This window comes from Acyrthosiphon pisum, chromosome A1 (genome assembly GCF_005508785.2).
Source record: "Acyrthosiphon pisum isolate AL4f chromosome A1, pea_aphid_22Mar2018_4r6ur, whole genome shotgun sequence".
NCBI lineage: Eukaryota > Metazoa > Arthropoda > Insecta > Hemiptera > Aphididae > Acyrthosiphon > Acyrthosiphon pisum.
Genome location: NC_042494.1, coordinates 91,777,456 through 91,793,785, shown reverse-complemented (window position 1 = coordinate 91,793,785; position 16,330 = coordinate 91,777,456).

Genomic DNA, 16,330 nt, shown 5'->3' with positions numbered 1-16,330 from the left:
CCAGCTTATTTACTCATAAGTAAAATTTATTGTTATTTCATAAATTCAAAATAAACAAAGAAAAAAAGAACAGACATTTAAAATATTTATAAATAGCACAAAAGGAGTCAAACTATTTTTGAAGTTGAAATATACTATGTCTAGTAAACGTTAATACAAATATTTGAAACTTGAAATGTTCTTCAGTTATTCGTTTTTTAGTCATTCATTTTTGTTTAGTAAACTTATTATAATGTTATGTTTGCGCTTAAACGTTTTCTCATTGTGATTTCGTTCATGAGATTCGCGTATACCTACATTTTAATCACGCAAACAAATTAAAAATTAAAAAATTCTTAAATTTTTCCGAGAAGTTGTGCAATTCATGAACGATCGTAACACCAAGCGTGCACAAGAGGCACACAACATTTAAAATGTTAATAGCACATATGACCTTTAACAAGGCTAATGAAACAACCACTTGCATAACGCACACAAATACTTTTTAATACATATTGTAAAATATAATATAATACACTACCGCATACCGGAGTTTTCAACACAATATAACACAACACTGTGGATGTAAAAACTACCGAGTATGATAACGCGGTTCCATTGTAAAACGTCTATAAAATTAGTAGTGGAAATATTTTACTATCATGTATTATGTATAAGTATATATATATATATATTATTATCCGCATGTGTAGCTCGTTACAAAAATGCAAATGCACCGAGTTTAAAAGCTTACACGTAAATGTGACCGCGTGCGTGAATAAATACATAAACTTTTATCTCAGGTGATTTCCTAGATCAAAAGTTTGTGTTGATTGCGGAAGAACAATAAATGCACGCTTATATATGTATAAAATTCAAATTTGTATGAAAAACTTTCCGGGACGATAAGTGCCCGAAGTTTGTTATACTAATATGAAGATGAATGACGAACAGTATTTATAAATATTCCGAGCCGTATTATGATGCCATGCTGCGGAGTTGAGCCATTTTGTTTTTGGAGAGTTAAAACACCAAAGTTATCCAATCAGTTCTATTATGTAGAAAGTTAACAAAGTTACTTAAAGACAAATTGATTGAGTCACGTATAATTATTTTTTATTGTAATTTTAATGAATTAAAAAGTTTCGCGAGATTATGAGATTAACTGCTGTTTTAATGTTCAGTTGTTCGGTCGGAGAATATATACAAAATACAAATATTATTATTATTACTAATAATAATGTGTCGTGTGGTTTATTAACCACTCTTCTTCTTCACTATGTGATATTGCATAGCGCTTAAATAATAATTTGTATACCATAGACGTATAGCTTATAATATATTTTTACCGATGCAACTATGCAAAATGATACTTAACGACCAGTGTTCGGATTGGGTAAGTACTTTTTTATCTAGATAAAGATAAAGATAATGCAACTCAAATGTATCTAGATCGATACAAAAGATAACTTAGCTAATATTTATCTAGATAAAGATAAAGATAAATACTTTTTTATCTAGATAAAAAAAAGATACAATTATATTTTAGATGGTTTTAAATTTAGGTATAGTTTAGTTGGGAACTAGGACTATAATAATAATAATAATAACAATGATATAAATATAAATAATCACATTATTTATAAACCATAAACTTTGTTTGAGAATCTGTAGTATAAATATTTAAAAATGCATTTGTACAATTTCGTGATTTTTATCAATAAAAAATGTATCTACATGAATTTATTTAGATTGGTAAAAAAATTATCTAAGATAAACGTTTAGATACCTTTTAACTATTTATCTAGATAAGATAAAAGATGAACAAATAATTATCTTAGATAAGTCCGAACACTGTTATCGACTGATCGGTAATACATAACGATTATTAGTGCTATAGGTATATTATATATAAAAAAAAATTAATAATAATGTACTTGCACTCGATCGTAATCATAAAAGCACTCACGTTATCTCTCACAGAACTAAAACAAATAAAATTAGTTGATTAGTACGAGACGTTTATCTTTGAAAATGTTCGATACACGGTTCTTGTTAAAAAAGAAAGTTGTTTCGAAATGTAATAAAACAAATTGATTTGGAGAAAAAAATTTGGACAGCTCAATCGGATTTATTTTTAATCATTCTTAGTCTTTCCGATGTTAATCAATTTCCAAAGCTTAAAAGATATCAACCAAACATTTATAAAAAGCAAGTAAGTGGATGTCGCTCTGCTGTACAGTAGGTTACAAGTGGGTCACTGTATAATGGATTGTATTAAATTTGAATTCAATGATATCATATCATTGTAAACGAAAAACGATTCTGAGCGGAGACGGTTTGTCAGTCTGGATATTTTATATTATTTTGTTATAGCCTGTAAATTGAATTAATATTATAAATTACAACAAAATAACTAAAATCGTAATTTTATTTATTTTTAATCGTTTCTATGGTGATATACAAAGCGTTAGAAATTAAAATCCAATTTTTAGTGGTTTTTTGTGATTTGTCGGTGGTATTTCTCGTGGCATTAAATAACTATTGAGAATATCGAAAAATGATCTCTCTAAAGTACCATATTGATCCAATTTGCTAAAAGATAAGATAATATATTATGTTGAAATCGAAGCACTCCTACTGGTAGAAATTTTGTGTACAGGATAAAAAAAGAAAAAATATACACCATTGTAAAACCACTAGATCCGTCACTCCGCTCAGAATTTAAAATATAATTAATATTTCTTCTGTAATTTATAAAACGACGATGTTGCATAATGTTTCCTACAGTTGACCTATATAGTATAGGTAATAATATGAGAAAATACCGTTTGACCAATATTTTCGCTCAGTTATTATCAATGTGGGTACAATTATTACTGTACTTTTATGTTTTGTAAATTGGATTTATTCGACTCAAACGTGTCTGCAATTTGTTTTTGGAGGGATTCAAAATATTCGGGCAATGGAATTATTTTTCGAATTGATACAATAGTATGACGTACTGTAATATGTTTCATGTCCCATCGACTTATTTTTCTCATGAATACGACATTTTTGATTTTGTAAACTTGGGTTTGATTTTATTTGAGGGTTTCTTTATCCCGACTGATTTAATGTACGTACATTTTTTTTTTGTGTTTCTTTATCTATGTGCTCTGAAATCGGCTCGAAACGGTTGTTTGAACATCGCTTTTATTTATTTATTATTTCACAATACACCAGTTCGTTACATGGCTTATATTATGTTTTGATGAACTACAATGGCACAGTGCATATGTTTGACTAAACCGAATCGGTTTAAATATTATAATTTGGTCGTTAGGTATATAGATTTTGTCATTAGTAAAATGCACTGTTCCGGCAGTGGTTATTAAAATTCAAATTTTACCGTCTCTTTGGTATTTTGACTTAAATCAGTTACAATGATACGCATTCAAGGTAATAATAACAACACGAAATTATGTTATGACTAATGATACGTGATTGCTTTTGAATTTATGTCGTAGTGAATAATATTAAGTTGGACTTGTCGAGATGAGATTAAACCTCTTGGTTATCATTTGATATTATGAAGGTAAATTTATTTGCAACTTTGGGCTTACCCCTCTCATATGCATACCAAACCGTTGGGGAGACATTACGTTTTGTGTTTCCTTAAATATGCATCGCTGAATTCCTACAACTGTAAATAATTAAAGTATGATCGGACAAAAGTATAAAGTTGTCGAAATTAATATTTTCGGTTAGTTTCTAATTTTCTTCGGTTTTTGGAAAATATTAAAATTAATAATAATTAACATTAAAATTAACGTGTAAACTCTATTCACGTAGGTATGGTATTGTTTCATACTCTATATGATTCTATTGACTCGTCAAGTTAAGTTTGTATGTAAGTAATGGAGTTTATTAATGATTGTTTAAATCTATTTTTTAAATATGTTATAATATTTCGTGTGATTTGAGATTGACTGATGATAATAATTTGTACGGAATCACATATGAATGGCCCCGTTACATGTACTGTAGACTAGCTGGAAGTATAAATATAATTATTGATTATGAGGAAGAAGGCTTATAATCATATTATAGTCATTCGGGTACACATATACCTATACAATACTATGCTAACAATTATTTTTAGCATATAATATAGGTCATTCACAATGTTAAGTTTGTTAGTTCCGAGACAAGTACATCAGCCTGTAATTAAGGAATTCCTGATGAACATACAGTCCGCGGTAAGTCTATTTTGTTCTACTATATTTAATATGCAACTAAGACTGTTGTAATCTATTGTGTAATAGTAAAACATATCAACTGGTACTCAATATTTGAGCCATCTTTAATGAAGCTTCCGCAGAGTAACGGTCAAAATATAATTCAGAGGACTCTGAACCCTCGCCGAATTATCTAAATACAACAGGTTCTCCAACCTCTTTTCATATCTACAGTACCTATTTAGAAAAACACATCTTCAATATCATAGGCGCAAGTATACAAATTATTTTGGGGGGACTAAAGCCCCTCCTATAATATTTTCTAAAAATTATATATGCTCACTACTAATTACTGACTTTTGAACTGGAAGGACTTGGCAGAAATGTGGGGGGACTAAGTCGTCCCCCCAAGCCCCCACCTATTTGCGCCAATGTTCAACATGAATTATTAAATTACAAAACTGCATGGATCTGTAGAACAAAGAATAGCATACAACCACGTAAAAATAAATTAAGAGAAATCAAACACTCTGTTGAACTCTGGCCGAAGTACATTTAGATCTAAATAGAAAAAAAAAAATCGGTGATTCTCAATCGCCTAAGAATATTGGCAAAACTAAATTTACACATGGACACCACCTTATGGTAAATGCAGACGCACCCTTAAGTCCGACATGCAACACATACAACTCCGTCGAGCGCATCGTCGTCTATAAATGCCCAAACTTCAATGAAGCCTGCAGTTATAAATTTGACGTTCCGGACAATATTCGGACCAATATTAAAAAAAAAAAATACCAAGAAAATAGTAATTTAGGGGGGGGGCAATGATATGGTTAGTAAAAAGGCAACAAATATCATTTGGAAAATCAAACATGCACGTCTAGGCGTTTTATGTTCACGTGCCGGCTAGTTTAATGATTTTGTAGAATAAGCTGGGTCGGATAAAGTAGATACCTGTGACGAAAATAATATATTAACGGATTGTCGATCATTGAAATATTAATTCCATTGAAGGAGGTCGTTATTAAAATAGAGGATTTTACGAATAAATTCCCAAAACGTATTTGGTAATTAATTCCATCAAATGTGTTAGAAAAATATTAATATAAATAATAATATGCTTTCGTCGTACCTATGTGTGGCAAAATAGATTTGTTTATGGGAATAAATAAATATTTAATCATTTTTTTTTTGTTAATATTTAACTTCTTTTGTGTAAAATTATTTTATGTATTGTTTGAGTTTACTTATTAATATATTATCATCGATAACACATACATATAATAAATGTATGTAGGTATGTATAATCAATGGTATTATCAGCACAACAAACATTTTACTATCGAGTTTGTCGCTTTTAAAAATTCATACGAATGGTTTTGTTTATTAAATTCGAGTTGCTTTCGATATGAAATCAGTATTACCATTATATTATACATATTTCTAATGTTGGTGAAATTTTTTTTGTTTTTAGATTCTGAGCGGAGAATGAACTTATTGGTTGTGCAATGATAATAATATGTTTTTGTCATCGTCTATTGAATCAGTAAAAATATTTCGATTTTCCACTTTTATGATTGTTTTTTTAAAACTAAAAAATTCTCAGTACTTGTAAAAAATAACAAGAAAAATCAAAAAACAAATACTGGAATAAACGGGACTATTTCAATTATAACAATAAATAATGAATTAATAATAATAGGATGCTACTTTTTCGGCAAAAATCAATTCGACCTACCGCATATTTATCTTGGCACCCCGCGTTCAAAAATCTGAAGTCAAACCGTACTAAAAATTAGTAACTAATTCGTAACGATTTGTTACCTGAAAATTAGAATTTTTAACCTAAGTCTTAACTACTAAATTTCTTTGATGGAAAAATAAATTACTAATAGCCGCGTATAGTAAGTTAATAATATGATATTGGAGATACCCTCACTAATTCTGTTCAGAATTGATTTTTGTATGCACAATCCATCACAGTGACCTACTAAATAACGAGGTACACTCGACATCTACAACTAGCTGAGCAAGTTTCTTGATTATTATTATTTGGCTTGTTCTCAGTTTTTATTGGATAAATATGATATTTTTTAAAAGGTCATACCGGCCGCGTCAAAAAGTGTTTAAAGATCGAACGAAGACTACCAATTCGTGTAACACCAATACAATCGCATTGTCTTCGGGCTCAGAATTTAAAATACGAATTATTAAAAAATATACTATACAACCCTGTAGATGTGAACATTATAACAATTTCCTTTGAAAATTATGTACCCTATGTTTCTAATACAATTCTCGAGTTTCTTATACAAACATAACAACTAGTAATTTGGGATAGACCTTTGGGAAATGTGTTATTGTAAATAAATAAAGTTGAGTGAAAGTTCACGAGAAGTATTTGAAATTGCGTGGAATGCGTTTTATTTGAATTCTTGAGTTAGGTTAGGCGTTGTTGTATTTTATAAGTTCAGACCATGATAAATACACGGAAATGTTTTAACATTTACATTTTAAAATATAATAACGCCGAGTATGTGAGTGTTCCCCAGCCCCGTTACATAAGTGCGTATATTAATTTCATAAACTATATGATATTATTATTTTTTGCACAATTATTTGTCAAAAAAAAAAAATAAATAAAAAAAACTCTATACCTTACACAAGTTAATTGGTCTTAACAATTGTTATAAAACACACAGATTGTATGCCAAACATAATATTTTAAGTACACAGTTTTCGGAAAGCCTCATAGGATTGTGAATTATAATATATTAAGGCATAGAAAATGTATATTTTTTTTTCATCGCCTAATTCTTAGAATTTTTTTGAGTGACGTATAATAGTGCGTCGTATTCTGACACGTATCAAACGAAACCCTTTAATTTCGAAGTCCGTTGAATAATAACGAAACCGCTCAACTTCTTTGCAAACGCTTCTGAGTAAAACTTTATTTAAATCCCGACCAACTCATTTCACAACTTGCCACAAACACGCACATCTACGGTGAAGAAGTGATCCGATCATCTAACAAATTATTAATAGACCGAATCATCAGGTGTCTCGATCGCGAGACTTTCTCTCGTGTCGTCCACAACGAAATTCGTCTAAATGAACACCACTCATATTGTACTGTATTCGTGTAGGTAAAAAATATAACTATATAGCTACAGCTATTATTATTTTATATATAAAAAAAAAACAAGATTATAATATCCTGATTATAACATCGTAATATTAATTAATATTATGAGGCTTAATAATTTTGCTGAATTAGCTGTATTTAAAAAAACCATTTTTTCTTTTTTAATCGTTTGCACGTTAAACGATAATATTACGAATGATGCAATGTTATTCGTATAATATATAATGACGAGATACGCAGACCTGTTGTCCCACGCTATTGTTAACTGCAGCCATATTAGAATAACCTCGCATTCGAAACCACCCGTGTGGTTGACAGTCGCCTAATGAACTCCTGCAGTTATTATTTTTTTTTATTATTATCATCGTCATTATGACTTGTACGAGTGATTGCAATATGCTTGACGATAACGATATACTATTATAATGAAATTTGATTTTAATTTGATTGCAGAGTGCGCAGTGATCGTGAACGAGTCTGGAACGCGTTATAGGCGCACACACGTTTTTTCGGTCTGCGAAATCGGAGTGGTCAAAATTGACATGACCTATACGCGTCGACAGCAGGTGGCAGAAGACTAAACGAAAATGTATATTTTCAGCGACCTGTTCAGAAAACTGTCCGTCCTACAACAGACCCCATAAATAATAAATACATTATATTGTAATCTATGCGAGTGGGTACCTACATGTTGTCCATATACCTTTACTATAATTATAATACAATATGATCTAAGCCAACCGAACCTATTTCATTCGGCGAAAATCAAAACAACTACAATATAATATTATTATCACGATGCAGGTACCTTTACGACGAGCAGTATAGTTTGTTGTTGTTCCTTGGTAAATATTAAAAATAATCGAAGCGTCCAATCGGGTTGATAACGATATATTGTAATTAAAGTGTGCATTTTCAGACAAAATATTTACATACTGCACGACGATAAACTTGAGAGGTTCCGCATATGCCCTGCAACGCGCATAATATCCCATTATAATATAATATAGGTATTATCTTTATTTCTCATCTTCTCCTATATTAATATACGTTTTTACGAAACTGATACTATTATTAAACACTATATTATTACTTTATGGCATAAATGTAATTTTATGTACTCTCTCTCACACACACACACACACACACACACCGCACGTAAATATGTGTATACACTCTGCCCCGTAAAATTATTAAGTATTGTTTGAAAAGAAAGACCGCATATTATTCCGGTTGTGTTGCAGATTTAAATAATTTAAGGAACCGGCGTCGTTGATAAGAATTTAATTCCATTTGGAACTTGGTCCGCGTGGATGTAAAATTGTATTATTTAAGCGGGGGGTCTACGGTTGACCCCATAAATGTGAAAGTTTTACGTTAAAACCAGGCGCTCTGCCGGGTACAAAAATAAGCTTTGTCTGCCCACCCCGTCCGCACGGTTTTACCTGCGTGAGCAAAGGCCCTTCCTAATGTTTTTCAAAGGACATTTTTCCTGCCAAACTATATATTTATTTAATAACTCTCCGGATGTGAATGTGATGAATAAACTATAGACATTCCAGAACTTTGGAATTGATTTAAGTATTTTATTACTCGGGATGTGCCAGTCGGTCGAATTGAATTAAAATCCTCTGACAAGTTATCAAGTTATAAAAAACAAATAAATATTTAAACAAAAAAAAAAATTAAATGATTATAAAAAATGACATTGATGTTTTCAGTAATTTTTAGGTAATTTTTTATAACACCGAAATAATTATTGCTTATTATATGATAGGTAACTATAATAGTTGTATAAAAATACACTACACGCCCATGACATTTAAATTAATGAGATTAATCACGTACCTTGCAGCGCATCGTTCTAAGATCGATTCTGTTGCAGTATTGGTTTATTTTAATTTTTAAGTTATTAAAATATTAAATGTTTTAAAAATCGTAAGACTTTACCAAACGTTTAATAATATTGTACTGTTCTTAATATATTATAAACATGCTTCGTTTAACGAGAACTGAAAATATTATGTTGTAGAAAATTTTTGAAGTAAATTAAAAGTATATTATGTAGCGAGAAGTTGTGTGTAAGGAAATCAAAAGTCATAAACATAATAGTATGTGTAATTTTGATTACCTGGTTAAACGGTAGACCAATAATGAAAACTGATAAACTAGACCAAAAACTGCCACAGAATCTAATGTATTAGTTGTTTTATAAAGTTTAGGGCCCACGTGCAAAATTTTACCTGTGTAAGCTCGTAGGTATATAGCTTGTTTTCCCCGCATTTCCATCGTAAAGTTATCAAATATTTCCCAGGTGCATTTGACGAAATGAAAGGTAACCTACCTTAAAATTACCTTGAATATTCTAATTTTCAGGAAAACTATGGAGATTTCAGGTAATATAGTTTGTCTTCCAGTTTTACAGCTCACTGCAGGTAGATTCTATAGAGTTTCTTTCTTGATTTTATAGTCATTCACACCAAATAAAAAACGCAAAAATCAAATTTTTTTTTTCATTAATTGATTTATTTAATTACATATGTCCTTGACATTCATTGATCTTACAGTGTCCGGAAAAACTTAATATCGGTACGATTTTAAATTATTTGATTGTATATTTTATACCATACAATTTATTATTTTTCCAATTACTATCTATAGGTACTATAGGTACTCTAGTTGAACAAGAAAGTGGTTCCAATAACACATAATAACACATTGTTTAATAGTATATTATGCATGTTTGAATATTTCTCAGTAATTTCAGTTAGTTCAATAAAATTGGTAAATCAATAATGTTCATAAATTTCTATTTTTTCAATATGATAAAATTGGGATGTGTTCTCACGATTAAAAACTCTGTAGTTTTTAATTAATTCCGCTAAAGAACTTTTTCCATTAACTCGGGTATATTTCTAATTTAGAGAAACCGCACACGAATACTTTTTTTTAAATGCTACCAGACTGCTTATTAGTTTATTTTGTCCCTTTTTAGTTTTTATAGACCTCATAAACCGGAGTAAAACTACGAAAAGCGGCATTACACTCGGGACACTCAGCCATTTTTATAGTTTGAATAAATATCTTTGAACTTAACTCATTCCACAATTGCTAGTATTGTAAAAAGATTTTTTTTTTTGTTCGACTTTGAATTGACTTTTTATAACCATTGGCGGCAATAACACATCAATTATTTAGAGAAACTTTTTAGCTAATTGGATTCAAAGAAATAAAAACGGAGGACCAAAATACTTGGTTCATATAAATAATAAAAAACATACAATTATTTGTAAATAAAAAGCTGGCAGAGAAACTAATTTAATTTATTTTATGTTAAACTTACTATATTTTTCAAATGTATGTGTACTTTATAGACTTATTTTTAATCAGATTGTGGTGTTATAGGATCTTAATTTTTAATAAAAATAATTGTAGTAAATTAACTATTTGAAATGTATTGAATTAAATAGAAATGTATATCAGTTACTCTTCATTAAAATACAATTGATTAGATTTATAATAAATTGTATAAACCATACAAAAGTAGTTATTAAAAATATTGTTACGTTTATAAGAAAACGAAATAAAACACATCAAAAGTTAAAGAAAATTAATTTAATTGAATTTAGATACTAAACTAATAGTATAATATTTATGATCATTCAAAATGTGGGTGGGCGAAGTGGAACGCAAAAATACTTAGGATATTCCTTGCGTCCTAACTCCCCTCAAATTAACTTTAAATAACTATAAAATAACACATTTTATGCCGATAAGCGATGTTCATCGATCAAAACATTAGTTCACTGATCAGAAAAAAATTTTAAAAATGTCGGATGAAAGTGACTTGTAAAAATTCTAATACCCTCAAATGCCGAAGAAAAAAAAAATACCTTGAAAGTTAGTCTTAACGTCTTACATTATGTGAATCACTTACACGTGTCTTGTTATTTAAATCGACACAAATATAATAGTGTATGTGGTATTTTAAACATGCACACGTGTAATATTTTTTAACAGATATAATAAATAAAAGTATAAAATACATAACATCATGTAGTAGTAGCGTGTTATGATACCAGTTGAATTAAATATTTAATATTATATTTCGACACGATTATCACTTTATTGCTGTTCATACCACAATAGTATATTATATAAAAATGTAAAATATTATGATTGTATTTAAGACTTTACCAGTTGACGTCATACTAGAACAATGGTTCTCAACCTCTTATATTCTACGCCCCTTTTGTAGATTTTCGAAAATTCCGGGCCACCTCTCATAAATTGAAAAAAAAAAATAATTTATGGTGGCATAAAACGATTAAGTATACCGATGTAGATTATAGTCGTAATCTTTATCGATACCAGGTAGTAACTAAAAAAATATTACTAGTTAAAACTATGGAAAATCTATTCAATAATCGTTTAGTGCCTTCTGATCATTACATATTTTATAGTTTACGTAAGACATGTGAAAAAAAGTATTTCGTTAGCTATAGAAGCAAAACAGTTATTTGTTATTACTATTGGAAAAAAAAGAAGGTAAAAATGGAGACGAATATGAAGAACAGTGTGAAAGTGAAACTGTTGATGACGAGGAAAATGTCGGTGCTACTTATATAACTATCTTTATTTATTACATGTAGGTATAATATGTCATAATAGTTTAAATATTTTGTGACAAGCAAAAAATTTAATTATATTAAATAAAGTAATATAATATAATAAAATACATATTATATACGAAGGTTTAGTTCAAAGTTTATTGGTTAATATTAATTTTTACCTGTTTTTGGGGAAAAAGGCCACTGCGTGCGAGCCAAGAGTATTGAATATTATGTTAAACGGCGATATGTATAGGCAATTTCACACCATGCCGGTGTTGGTAACTTCGTATCATTGATTATACAATGTACATAGTATAATAGGTGTGTATAATCAATGTTAGTATTAATAATAATATTATTATTATAATCTAATAATGCAAACATTGAAATAATAATTTAATCAAATATTGGCATATCGCGTGTTATTACTGTTTCCTTGTCTCTAGAAATTTATTTAACAGATGTTTAAAAATTCAGGATCGATGTTTTATTTTATCATGTTATACGTTGAACGAGTGAAAAACGTAACATTGTAAAAGTTTTTCAGTCAATTTTCATGTATTCTTTGAATTAATTCTTTGTACATCATTGTACAACACTTATATGTTATTACTGCTTATACGTATCTCCAGATTAAAATCATACAAAAGCATTAATAAAATAAAAACAACATTTGATAGGATAAAATAATTATTTTACCTATTAATATATTTTATTGTATTGAAAAAAAATGTCCGATTATAATGGCTTGACATTATTTCATGTACCTACTGATGAAAAAATGGATTTATATGTTTTTGAATAATAATTTAACAACATTATGCGAGGCACCTACATTAATTTTATTAATATTACTCATAGGGAAAGTAGGTATGTTGGCAATTTATAATTTCAACTCGGTGTAGATAATTCAGTAATTGAACGTCGTGCATTATGTATAATATGCGTAGAATATAAACAGTGAATTAAACATCCGCGCAAATAAATTAATTACAATATACGCTGCACTTGCATACGATTTCGATTGGCGAATACTATTTTGCTCACTTTACTATTAATAATAAACTATAATATAGCGTTTATCTATTATTAATTATAATGTATTTCAAAGTGAGCAATGCACTGACGATGATTGTACACTGATCAAAACCTGTATGAAATCAATTAAATAAAAACCAAGAAAATCGCTCTGCTGTATTGTAGAATATATAAATTGTATATATCTATTATATATAATATGATTATCATATTAATTTTTTGTTATTTTTAAGTCATCGACTGTATGGTTATTGGCCGGTTTTTACTGTGTGTGTGTGGCTGGGTGGGTGGGGTACGATTGATTTGGAACAAGTGTAAATTGGGCGAGCGAGGAATTGTCACTAAAAATCCGGGTGTTATAATTTCAACTACTAGTATAGAGAATATAAAATAAATAATAAATGATATATTAAATTGAAATTGTATTATAATAGTAAAAAAAATGCAACTAGTATTATGGTAAATAATTGTGTATTAATATGGTTAGGTATATTACGTTAATATTATTTCATATATTTCTAGCTGATATTAGTTCATAACTCATAAGTCAAAATACAAACATACCGTAGAAAGATATGCGAATAGGTTATTGTGGTATAGACATCTTGAAATAAATCCATAGAGATTTGGGGATGAATTTCAAGACCTTACGAATCATATTTCTTAAATTTATTGATAAAATTACTAAAACCGTTTAAATATCCAATTTCGTCAAAACTCGAACTTGAAATATTATAGGTGTGAATAAAAAAATTAGAGCATAACCTTAAGAGTAGTTAAATCATGACTCATGAGGATTATACAAATATGATTATTGTGTCATGCGATGATTTAATATTGAATTTATTTTGCGTTTAGATTTAAATTTTTCTAATTAGGTTTTCTATATAAACTATTGTACCTATATGGTTTTTTTTTAAAATAAATATAAGTAATGATAAAATTTTAATAAATGCGTTTGGATGTACCATCCTATAACGTCGTACATATAAATACATTTGGAATATTATCGGTTTATCGCGCCTATTGTCTATCCATGATTAAATTTAGATGAAAATGTTGTAGACTTTAGAAGAAAAAAAGAATACAAAACAATTTAATCATTGGACATTGCTGTAGGATATAATGCTAGTCATAAATGTTTGAATGGAATATAATCACTTGCACTGTCGACAAAAAAAAAAAAAAAAATCACTAACAGTAGAATACACAGCGCAGTATATTCCAGTTTCCTAACGTTTTTTAATGGAGAGACACATCCGGTTGCCTTTGGGAATACGGGAGTGAAAAAAAAATATCTCTTAAGCACGGAAAATATATATATTTTCATCATTTACTATAATATAATATAACCTACTGTTTTTATGTTAACACGATGAGAGAGAGACACCACAAACACACACACACACACACACACACACACACACACACACACACACACACACACACACACACACACACACACACACACACACACACACACACACACACACACACACACACACACACACACGACATTACATAATTTCGCCTTGATCATTTTTACGTGTTCAGTCATTTGAAAAACAAGTGGCAGAGGAGCAGTCGGCTGGTCTTAAACTGCGTAAATTGATGCTGAGTTTTCAAATAATAATAATAATAATAATATGTATAACGCAATTTAATTCGTCCGCCGCTAGCGAGCTTTCCCGCTGATAGTACGACCTAAGCACGACGATCGTTCTGAAAACCGTTTCAACATCCGTTTTTCTTCTTCTTTTTAATTCTTTTTTATTTTCAAATTGGCCGGCGGACAAGCATGTACCGAGCGAGTGCTAAGTTTCTGCACAACGTATAAGGTTCGCAGAGGACTACCGCGAATTGTTCGTCATAAGTAAACACCCACTCGCGCGCACTCTGTCAAGTGTTTTCTGGAGTATATAAACGCGTATTCGTTCCTGGAAAATGTAATTTCCACGAACAAGACGCTACGGCTGCAGCTGAGCGGTTCAAAACGACTATTATATTATACGTCTGCGTGGATATTCGCTATATCTGTTTAGTGTTCAGTACCTATATATACTGACTTGAGAATCGTGGTGTGTACAATAATAATAATAATAATAATACTCAACGGATCGGATATGATGTATACGGAGGACAGTGATAGCGTTGAAAAAGAAAACGATTGACTTCATCGGACGCAGTTAATGTCTCTGTCGTCTACGTACAATGTAATATTATAAATCGGAATATTAATGAGGGCACTTGAAACTTTTGCTCGCGCTCGTTATGTTAACGATATCATAATAAGGTAATATTATATCGGATACTGTAAGCGTACAGTTTAAGAGCAGAACAGGGTGAGACCAGAGGGTTGCAGCTGCAGGTGACCGACGTACGGTTTTGCCTAACCGACATAATTTCCACACATACTTCACTCTCTCGCCGCCGCAGCCCACCCCAGACACATCCCCCACTCGCGCCTTCCCCGAAAACTCGGTTTATCCGCAAATAGTTTGGGGGCATCTGAGTGTGGGTATAAGTAGTATATATATATTATAGGTACGGCACGCATAGTCGACCGGACCGCGGAAGCGTTCGGATAGTTGTTGTGCTCCGCCTAAATGTATAATATATATTATTATTATTAAATTACATAATATTTACTGCCATACGCATATTATTATATAGTTGGACCCGGGGGCGACATATTCGGCGAACTCGGGTGGGCTCGAGAAAATCGGAGTGCTCAATTCCAGCAGCCTATCCCGTATAAATATTATATATGTGGAGAGGATGCCCGGTGCCGATTTTCCAAATATTCCGCAATTCTATAAAATCTGAAAATAATATTTTATATTTTAGTCGCCATCTTAGTTATAAAACGCTCTTCCACTAACCTACATCTACATAATTATTTAGGGAAAGAGTTTGACAATACCGGGTGTATTCGGTACATCAACCAAAACGACTTCACATGCAGAAAAAACTCTCAGACCCTGCGTAGTACTATCAGATTTTGATAATTATTTTTTTCCCCAAAAGCCCGAAGAATTCCTACAGCCCATATTGATCTGCGAGTTTTAATTTTCTATCAAATATAAAAGAACTTGTAAAAAAAGCTTAAACTCGTCTTATTTTTAGAGACGTATACTATCATTAAGTTTGAGATTAAAATATTGAAAAACGGAGTAGTTCAAACAACACTTTAAACTTCAAAGGGGCTGTAGAATGTCACCCCCAATATTAGTTTAAAAAAAAAAATAATCAAATTTGGCGTCGATTCTGCAGGATTACAGGATTACAGGATCATAATAATATAATAATTTCCGGAAAGTGTATTTTTGCGG